This window comes from Triticum urartu, chromosome 2A (assembly GCF_056163025.1).
Source record: "Triticum urartu cultivar PI428250 chromosome 2A, HENAU_Tu73, whole genome shotgun sequence".
Classification (NCBI taxonomy): Eukaryota; Viridiplantae; Streptophyta; class Magnoliopsida; order Poales; family Poaceae; genus Triticum; species Triticum urartu.
In genome coordinates, this window is record NC_141874.1 from 631,520,528 (window position 1) to 631,531,167 (window position 10,640).

Consider the following 10,640-nt stretch of genomic DNA (forward strand, 5'->3'; position numbering starts at 1 on the left):
TGCTCATAAAAAAAGTTAGTCAAAACATACTCATATGAGATCTAGTTTTGAAGAGCTCGTCGCGTGGAACCTAGCCGTGAAAACAAATTTGAGTTTCGATGATCGGTTCAAAAGTTATAGCTTTTTGAAATTTTGAAAACACAAATTAAATGCATGCAACGTGGGATCTTGTTAGAAAATCACGACATGGATAGGCGCACTGAGACACAGTGGACCAGGTCCTTTTTCTGTGCGTTAATTTCTTTCTATGGGCTGTGTATTGGGACCACATGCGAGAGAGAGCGGGAGACAAAAGCATTTAATTTCTTGTCGTGTAGCGCGTGCGCCAGCCATGACGAACGAGCGCAGCTGCGCGTTTAAGAATTCAGGTTTTTTATATATACACAAGATCGGTATTCGCATGTTTTGGATTTACTAGCAAAAAGGTCCGTGCATTGCAACGTGAGAAAAAAAATACCGCACGCTCTTAATTTAGAAAAAAATCTATAATCTGAGAATTTGCAGCTATTTCTTAAATACATGAAGTGTTGTTAAAAAAGTTGTTAAAAGATACATGATTTTTTAATCATAAAAAGAGATGTTTTTTGTCTGAAAAGGAACAATTTTGTACGGTCTCTCGTTGACACAGGTACTTGCGCCCCTATTTTACCACTATTTCTTGTCATACATGTCATAGGTAGTGGTCCCTGGTTCATCACTATTTATATCTTATCAAATTTGTCTTTTATTTTATCTTTTGTCATGCATGCCTCCTTTTTACTTTTTTTTCCATGCATGCCCTGTCATTTTCTTCTTATATATAGGAGAATAGCGTAACATCTCATCTTTACCGGATCTCTATGTATTTTCTATTTTATTTATTTATAGCGGACATCCCATCTTTATTGGGCTCTTCTTTTATTTTTTGTCGTGCATGTCCTTATTTATTGGGTGTCTCTAGCAAACTTATCTTCAATTTCATGTCCAATCCTGATTTTGATGAGGTGTTCATCCCCAATCTGAATCAGTACGGGTATGGAAAAAAGACGAATAGTGCATTGTTGATTAATATTGCAGCCCATATAGTATTTTTAAAATTATTAACAGGTAAAATAACATCGTATTCAGATTCTACATATTTTTCTAATCAAATTTCATATACAACATGTTAAATTTGGAGTTACGGTTTAAAAGATATAAGTATTTTAAAAAGCATTTGATATGTACTGCGGGTTTAATGTCAGAAATATCAGGGAGTTTTCTACAAAATAGCATGACAGACTAAGAATACCTATTTCTTTTATTAGTAGGTATAGATTTCAGACCTTCTAGTGATATGGGTTCAGTGGAAGGAGACGTTTCCATCGATACATCGACTACTAAGATGTCTGTAGCGACTTTATTAATCTCAAAATGATGTGCCGGCTCAATCTCTCGGAGATGCTCATAGAAGTAGGGTGTGTATGCATGCGTTTATAGGGATGAGTGTATATACGTATGTATGAGCGCCTGTGTTTGTAGTGTGTACAAAAAATAAAACAAATTTACTATTTGATCGTTCACCAGAAAACAATGCAGGCTGTTGCTCATCTACTATCTACTATCTGCTATCTATCTACTACCTACTATTACTATAAAAAGAAAAAAAGAACAGATTCAAACAATTTTATCCGTTTGTCTACAATATTTAATGACTCCTAATTCTTTCGTGTTTAACACAACAAGTCACGCATTAAGCCGATCGCTAACCTGCCCCGCTATTAAAAAAGAAATCTACCAACAACGCACGCACTATTCTCGCCCCCCTCCTCCTCCTCCCGCCTGGGCAGTTCCCCCCGCGCGCAGTTCGCCACCTCGCCGTTCCTCCCGCGGCCGCCAGCCGCCGCCGGAGCCGCCCCGCCGTTCCTCCCTTTGCTGTCAGCCGCCGACGGAGCCGCCCTTCGCCCCGCCCCCGCGGGAGCAGCCCCCTTCGCCGCGGGAGCCGCCCTTCGCGCCCCCCCCCCCCTCCCCCCCCCCCCTCCCCACCGCTCAGCTTGCCGGAGCCGCCCGCCGCGCCCCCTTCGCCACGGGAGCCGCGGGTCGCCGGAGCCGTTCCTCCACGACCACCACAACCATGGCAGGGAGCGCTGCTCCGACCTCCTCTCCTATGACTCCAAGTCTGACGATGCCCGCGACCAGGCGTGCTCCCCTCCATGGTATGAGGAACATTGTATACATATTGGTTCAACAGTTTGTTATGACGGAATTGTAGAAGTTAGTAGTATATCTGTATTTGCAAATTCTGTACTTTGTGGATATATCAATGTAGTAGATCAGATTGCCAAAAAAAGTAGTGAATTTGATGTGCCAGACTATTGTCGGTACCACTCAAACTGACTGCGTTTTGATTCCTTTTCGTTTTCCCTTTGGCTCTGGCGACTTTGGCCATGCACAGATAGTTCAGAAGGAAACAGGAACACAAGACCATCACTGAACTACTTTTACAACAGTATAAGATATACATATCCCTTAGCTATTCAACTATTTAGCAGTGAAAAAGTGTTGAACCATTTAGCTCCCGGACAATCAGTTTGACTTCATGTCCATATGTGACCAAATAGTTTTAGGCTGGCAAGTATAACTAGAACCAGCGTGAAATTCGACCTATCGGAACATGAAAACAGAGGCTTACTTCAGAAGCACGTGGTCAGTTTCCCTCACCGGCTACCATCTATCTTGGATTTTGATTTTGATTTTTTCTGGAGATTTCAGGATAGAAAGGCAGCTTTGGAGAGGGGTCGCAAAGATCAAGGCTATCATATCAAGTATTGTGCTCAAAACGTCCATCGGGTGCATCCATATCGCCCTAGTTCATTACCAACCACCACGCGATTTACATCCACTGCGATCATGGATGACCACGTGAGACATCGTCGCCGTCCTTCTCCCAGATACAATGGTCGGCTAATACGGTATTTTGATATGCTAATCATGCTTCCGTTTCACTGAACTCACAGAACAATACTACTTACTTTCTACTAATAGTGTTCTGTGAACTGCAAAATTCAGAATTATCGCAACATTTTCATGATCTATATTCCAGCTTTTAGTACATGGTTTGTTTGAGAAGCGGATAAGTGGTCAAGGGTCGTATATAAGAATATTGCAGGTCTATCTACACTCTTCTCAGCCTGGAAATCATTATATGCTTGCTGACTTGCTTTGCTCACATTGCCGCCGAAACTGTGAGCGGTCCTTGCATGTCTTGTGAATTCATTGAAAGCGTCTAAAATATGGAGTTGCAGTGTGGCTGCTAACTGCTACTTTCATGTTATCACAAGAAGGCCAAAGCTCTCATTTTCTAGATATTTCGAGTTTAAACATGAAAGATATTTGAAGAAAGGAATTTTCAGTATCATATATCTAAGCAATTATGTTTTGAAACGGAATTGTTGGCTCATAATAATAGTTTGCTGAATTCTTCCAAGTCCCAGTTAGATTCTTCAAACTGTATGACCTTAGATGTATTGTGACCTGATGATCGTCGTATTTTTCTTGATATACTAGAAGCTGCAATCACTGCTGATTGTCCCATTTATCTGCTATTTGACTTGTGATGGTTTAATAATCTTTAACCTTCATGATTCCCAGCCTCCCAGGTGACCTAACTGGGAAATTTGACAAATTTAAGCAATTCATGAATCTGTCAAAATTTGAGCTGTGAATGGGTAGGCCTCTCGGTGATGGCTTCTCAGGTGAGAGATTATATACACTGTAACTCCCAAGCTTGAAACCAAACAACAATGTCACTATATTCACTAAAAGAAAACCTATAACTGTACTTCAATATGCTTGAAATTAGACATTGTTGTACTGCGTAAAATTCGATCGTGTGTAATAGTTCTACGAAGGTAATCTTGTAGAGAATAATAGGCTTAACAGCCCTGCTTTTATACAAAGTTTACTTTTATGCTCAATAGACCAGCAACATGACTCTACTTCTGTATGTTATGTAATTAATCCAGAGTAAGATTCTTGGAAAGTTGGAAGGCCTATCTGCATGAAAAAGAACTACAACTGAATGCCCACCATTTTGAAAGCTTTTCCTCCCGGGTGCTCTAACAGCTCAAAAAAAAGTGATGACATATTAAATTCATGAATAATGTTCTTTTATCTTGAGGAAATTACATAATCAATGTTAGTGCCCGCCTAAAGCCGCTCTGAGATGGACAGAGCAAGAGAGACCCTTGAGGTACGTAGGTCTGGTTCATAGATGGACAGAGCAATGATCTCGCCGCCGTCCGGGTCCATCCAGAGTGCTTAATTACTTGCAATTTGATGCAAGAGATGCTTCATAATCTGTTTTGAGTTTTTTCATCCTTCTAATTGTGTATATGCGTGGCAGAGAATTATGAAATTTTGATGTAAATGGTCATTAATCATAACTGACAACGCTGGATGCATGGTCATTTTAGTGAACTAGATAGATAGTCTATATTGTTTGCCAACTACAGTTAAATGTTGATAGCTTGGTCTTGACTGCTAAGCTAGCAAATTCTTCGGATGTTTGGTACAATTGAGTTTTTAAGGGTTGGCCTCTTTGATTTGTAGGACTTCTGTTCTTAGCCCATTGGGCTTGAGTTTTTAAGGGTTGACCTATTCTTGAGTAATCGGCTTCGGTTGACAGATTTCTTTACATTGTGTTATTCTTGCAGGGGGTTGTCCTGTTATCAGAGGGGATAATGGTCATCAATCAAGTAGCTACATGTTCACGAATACAAAGCCTAAGCCTTCCGAAGTTATTCCAGAGGTATTAATTTCTACTGCCCAAGTGGATATTGGTCCTTTTGGAAGACAATTTCAGTTTGGCCATCCTCACACCATTGAGGTTAGATTCTTGATCTCACTGTGATGGTTCCTTTGTGTGTTCTTGTGCTTTGGTGTTTCTTACAGAATTAGATCACAAGGGGAGCTATAAAATGAGGAGGAGCTAGACAACCACCATTTAGGACCTCAAGTAGATTGGGAGAGTGCATTGAGGCAAATGTTATCTGCCAATATTTTAGTCTTGTTGTCCAAATTTGTTATTTTCATTCTCCTGCTCCTTCCCCACTGATTCTCTTCTCTGCACTCTACGGTTGCAAATTGGCTACAAGGCTTTCACTTCAATAAGGTGAACAGCCATGCCGGGTGGATATCCCGGAGGCAATGGCAGCCACTAAATAATAAGTTCGATTGCCCTCACTAACCCACTAAATAACCAGCAATGGCAGCTTGCTCTTTGCAAAGAAAATTGGGAATGTTGTGTTTCTGTTCCATATATTTTGGATTTGTAATCAAGGGACTTATACTATTTTTCTGTGTTCTGGTCCATGTGAATTGCCTGGGTCAACTATGAATGGTTTTTTCAAGTCTGCGCACCCCCCTTCTTTTCACAAGTACTTGCAGCTATGTGTGGAATACGATGCCATTGCATATCGTCACTTGTTCTTTAGCCGATCATTAACATAATCATTCATGTTTAAGTTTATCAATGTATAACTCATTGTAAATTTTGGCAGTGTGTACAGATAACAATATTCATCTTTATGTTTATCAATATACAACTGCTTATAAGTTCTGACAGTGTGTAGAGATAACTTAAATCAGACTGTCCAACCAATCACTTTCGCTAATGATGTAGGGCGCGTCTGCAAGTCTGCATTTCCAAAAAATTTCCTTGTTAATATTATACAACTTAAGCTAATTTTCTTTTTACAGTTTGGTTTTTAAGTTTCATATTTCTATGATTTTTTATCATACTGCTTTAAAAAGGTCTGCCTTTGTACTGTACCAATTTAGCAAGCCAAACAAAATTTATCTTTTTTCCTGCACAATTAGTGGAAATCAAAAGATAGAAGGCATCATTTTAACTTACTGTACCAATTTATAAGAAGTTCTATTGTTCTTACTAGCCCACTAAGTAACCAGTGATGGCAGCATGCTGTTTGCAAAAGAAAATCGACAATGTTGTTCTGGTGTTCCTGATGTTTCAGTGAAGGAACTTCCACTTTTGTTCTCTATGCTAATTCATGTCGATTGCCTTGGCCAGCTATGAATGATTATTGCTGGTGGCAAATTTACTCCAATTATTTATTTGCTTCCTTCTACTGCAATTTATAAGTTTCTTACAGGATAGACAACAAAGAAGAATTAACAAGACAATGTTTTGTATGCACGACCTCTCCCTTCCATTTCTGCAGCTGTGCAACATATTTATCGATTGTAGACCCAAAAAAGGGAAATGCTTTGTTGGTGTACAGGCGCTTGACTTATGAAGCTCATTTTCAGTAGATTTTTTGTGTCATAAAGAAGGTTTAGGTATGTTTGTGCTGAGATTCATGCAGCATAAAATCAACCTAATAACCAATGATGAAACTATTTTATATGGCAGGTGGAGAAAAGATAAGCAAGACAATGCCCTTTCTGAGCATACCAAATTCCTGGGAGATCTCGAGGGCATGGGGCTCGATATAGGCTCGGAAATTGATTGGTATGCCCTTCATCGACTTCAGTTCACCATATGTTATTTCATTTGTCCACAGGGCGAGGATTCGGCCTGAAAAATATCACACTCAGGCTAAAAATTATCAGTTGTCAAACACTATATTACCTCAATGAATTGGCCATGGAATTGTACAAGAGGATTTGTAAGATATCTTTCATTCACATGCTCACTGTTGTTTTAGCACTAACAAGGGAAAACTGGAGAGTGCTCTCATTAAATGAGAACAAAAATGAATTTTCATTAAATGAGAACAAAAATGATTTTTGTACAAAATAGTAAATAATGAGTTAGTGCTCTTGATTGTTTGTTTGTTTTTTCAGCCTACCTGAATCGGGGAAGACTGACCGTCTATTAATGGTTTTTTTGCTTGTATCATTTGCGGACATGAAAACATAGAAATGAAATGCATATGGTGGCTCAACCAGTACTTGAAAATCTTTTACCCAAAGACAACAGTGTCATGATTTATAAACTAAATGAAAATATTATCGCTTGTGTGCTCATGTAACATTTTAGTGCTTAAAACAAAAGAAACCATTTTATCACAACTGCAGTCCACAAGAAAATTGAAAGAGAAAAAAGTCCATAATCTTGTGTTCCTACTTACTTTTACTGTCCCAGAAAAATAAACCAAAAATGATTCTTTCCAGAAAATAGATAAACGATCGTTTTCAGTTTGAAATGTGCAACTCCCAACTTGTCTGTTACTTCTGTTTGGTGCATGCTCGTCATGTTGAATGGTGTTGTAGTTGTACATACTGGAGTTGCAGGCAAAAGAAGCCAACCAGCGTGAATGCCGTTTGGTTCGAAATATTATTGCCTTGAAAATGTCGGGAGTGCTCTGTAGTTTGTGATCAACCAAAACGCTCGGAGTTTTTGAAAGACCAAAAATGATCTCTATTTATATAGAGATAAGTAATGAAAAAAATTCACATTCAACAAGGTTAAACCTAACTCTCAGTAGCTGTAAGTGCTTGAAAATGTGATCTCGGACCTTCCATGCTAACTTGGAAAGAATGGTATCATGTATCAGATGAATGTTTTGTTTTTTGTTGTTATTTTCTTACACTAGCATCGCGAACTATATGCATGTGGTTTGTTATTTTCTTACACTAGCATCGCGAACTATATGCATGTGGTAGTATGTATGAGACATGCTGGCAAGATGTATTTCATTGAGAGTAGATGTACCTATGAAAAGTGCATTAGCTGAGACGTGCGTTGCACGTACATGTTTACTAGTATGCTCAAACGCAGCGGTGGAGCTCCGACGACGTCTTAGGCGAAGACAAGGCAGAGACTTGATGAAGGGCCTTTTAGTATTTGAGTTACACAGAGTCATAGACGGAGATGGGGATGACACGGCGAGCGACGGGAAGACGCGAGGTCGTCAAAGAGGCGGAGTGTCAAAGTAGAGAGAATTCAGCTGCAAGTACTAATGCATGGGTGTAAGAATTATGTACCTGGCGGCCTAACCCACATAGCAAATCGTCGTCAAAAAATTAAAAGGGATAAAAAGTGTGAGAACTTTTGCTAAATGGAGTTTTCTTTTTTCATCAAAAGAGAGGCCTCCCTCTCCGATTTTGTTTAAATAAATAAATGTTCACAAGCTACCATGAGTTCAACAATTTTTGGGTTAGGATGAACCACTGGCCAACATTTTAAAGGATCATGCAAGATCCTGCAAAACAAGGGCATCCAGGCCCAAACAATCTTCAGGAACGACATAGTTGTCACCAAGTTTGTAACGAAAAACAAAGAGCGCTTGTCGGAATGAAGTAGAGGCCTATTCTCTAAGGCAAAGATCCACCTGCATGCCGCCCTGCTGGTGATCCTCCGGCTTGACCAAGCCCAAGAGGTGCGGACCCTTTCCGACGAGGAGAGCGACCTACGGACAAAGCTCAAGAGGAGGGTGGTTAGCCTTGCGGTAATTGAAAGGGCCCGCAGGAAACAATGCGCAAAACTGACCAACCTCAAGGAGGGTGACACAAACACTAAATTTTTCCATCAACGGGTCAATGCTCGGAGACGGAAAAATCACATTCATAGGCTAAAGCACAATCAAGGGTGGGTCACTGAGCACGAGATGAAAGAGGAGATTATTCATGGACACTTCTCTAGCGTCATGGGGCAAGGGCCCCCCAGTGCGCTAGACCTCAACTGGAGGGAGCTAAATTTAGAGGAAACTGACTTGTCCACCTTGGACGACTGCATCACCGAGGAAGAGGTGAAGGAGGCCATTAACGAGATGCCAAAGGATAAAGCGCCCAGGCCGGACGGGTTCACCGGAATCTTTTTCAGTAAATGTTGGGGCACTATCAAAGGGGATGTGATGCGGGTGATGCACCTCTTCCAGGACCTCCATGGAACCAACCTTCACTGGCTCAACTCGGCGAATGTGGTTTTGCTTTCCAAGAAGGATGGGGCGGAGGGCATTGCCGACTACAGACCGATTAGCCTCATACACGGGATTGCAAAAATTATTGCAAAGATTCTAGCGATCCGACTACGACCTCACATGGATGTTTTAGTTTCCAATGCCCAGAGTGCCTTCATCAAGCGAAGGAGCATCCACGACAACTTCATGTATGTACGGAATCTTGCACGCCAGCTACACAAAAGCAAGACTGCATCTCTCCTCTTCAAACTTGACATCCGCAAGGCTTTTGATTCGGTGCGCTGGGAGTATATCCTCGATCTTCTGCGTAGGAGGGGTTTCCCATGCAAGTTCCGCAATTGGGTGGCTGCTCTCCTAAACTCTTCATCATCCAGGATTCTCCTCAATGGGGTGCCCGGCCCTGCAATCTTCCACCGCTGCGGGTTCAGGCAAGGGGACCCCTTGTCACCTCTCCTATTTGTCATCTCTATCGACCCCCTTCAACAACTTCTCGAATTGGCTACAAGAAAGGGGCTACTCCACAAGATCCGGGGTAGAGGCACTATCATGCGAACCTCCCTGTATGCGGATGATGCCGCGGTATTCATGGCGCCCATTAAGCGAGACATTGACAACCTCGCCGCCATCCTCAAAGGCTTTGGTGAGGTCTCAGGCCTCCAAACCAACTTCAGCAAGAGCTCGTTCGTCCCAATCAAATGTGCACACCTAAACCTCGAGCATATCACCCAAAGCTTGCCGGTGGTGAGGGCTTCCTTTCCGATGAGATACTTGGGGCTTCCACTCTCGGTGTGGCAACTCAAGAAAGTGGACTTTCAATTCCTAGAGGACAAGGCGGCGGCTAAGCTCATCCCATGGGAGGGTAACAACATCACCACCATCGGGCGCACCACACTTGTCAAATCTTCACTCGCCTCGCAAGTGGTCTACTACATCACGCCGTTGATTGTCCCCCCGAGCATCCTACACGGCACAAACAAGATTGCGAGGGCATTCCTTTGGTCCGGCGCGGACAGGACGACTGGTGCCAAGTGCAAGGTCAACTGGGACATGGTCTGCCGATCTTTTGAGAGGGGAGGACTCGGAGTACTGAACACAACAAAATTTGCAAGAGCCCTAAGACTGAGATGGCCTTGGTTCGAGTGGAAGGAACCAACGAGAATGTGGGTCGGCATGGGAAATCCTTGCGATGAGATGGACCTCAACCTCTTCTACGCATGCACAACAATCACGGTTGGTAATGGGGCGAGGACCCCCTTTTGGGAAGCTCCATGGGTTCAAGACCGGAAGCCTAAGGAAATCGCGCCTCTTATCTTCGAGGCATCCTCGAGAAAAAATTGGAAAGTCAAGGATGCGCTCCTCAATGATGCATGGATCTCCAAGATTAAGATCACGATAAGCTTCACCGTCGAGCACATTATGCAATTCATAAACCTTTGGACTCTCATCAATGGCTTTCATCTTGTGGAGCACGTCGAGGATGAAATCATCTGGAAGCACACTGAGAACGGATAATACTCGTCGGCAAGCGCTTACTTGGCACAATTCATGGGCTCTACACACTCTCCGATGCCACATGCGGTGTGGAAAGCCTGGGCGCCGCCTAAAGTGAAGTTCTTTGCGTGGTTGGCTATCCAAGATAGGATTTGGACAGCTGACAGACTAGCAAAGCGGGGGTGGCCAAATTGCGACCTTTGCCCCCTATGCAAGCGTGTACAAGAGTCCGGCGCCCACCTCTTC

At 42.3% G+C, this 10,640-nt stretch overlaps 1 long non-coding RNA gene across 5 annotated transcripts; it reads left to right on the forward strand.

Moving 5' to 3' along the window:
* The first annotated feature begins 1,786 nt into the window (after positions 1-1,786).
* On the forward strand, positions 1,787-8,675 carry LOC125539296 (uncharacterized). Of its 5 annotated transcripts, none has more exons than XR_007296808.2 (6): positions 1,787-2,174; positions 2,731-3,713; positions 4,674-4,846; positions 6,201-6,318; positions 6,392-7,603; positions 7,648-7,744. It is a non-coding gene; the product is annotated as an uncharacterized LOC125539296 (long non-coding RNA). The 5 variants fall into 5 exon arrangements; XR_007296810.2 differs by having other exon boundaries at positions 2,731-2,930; positions 3,610-3,713; positions 4,674-6,318; XR_015617175.1 differs by having other exon boundaries at positions 2,731-2,880; positions 3,610-3,713; positions 4,674-6,318.
* Positions 8,676-10,640: the final 1,965 nt, after the last annotated feature.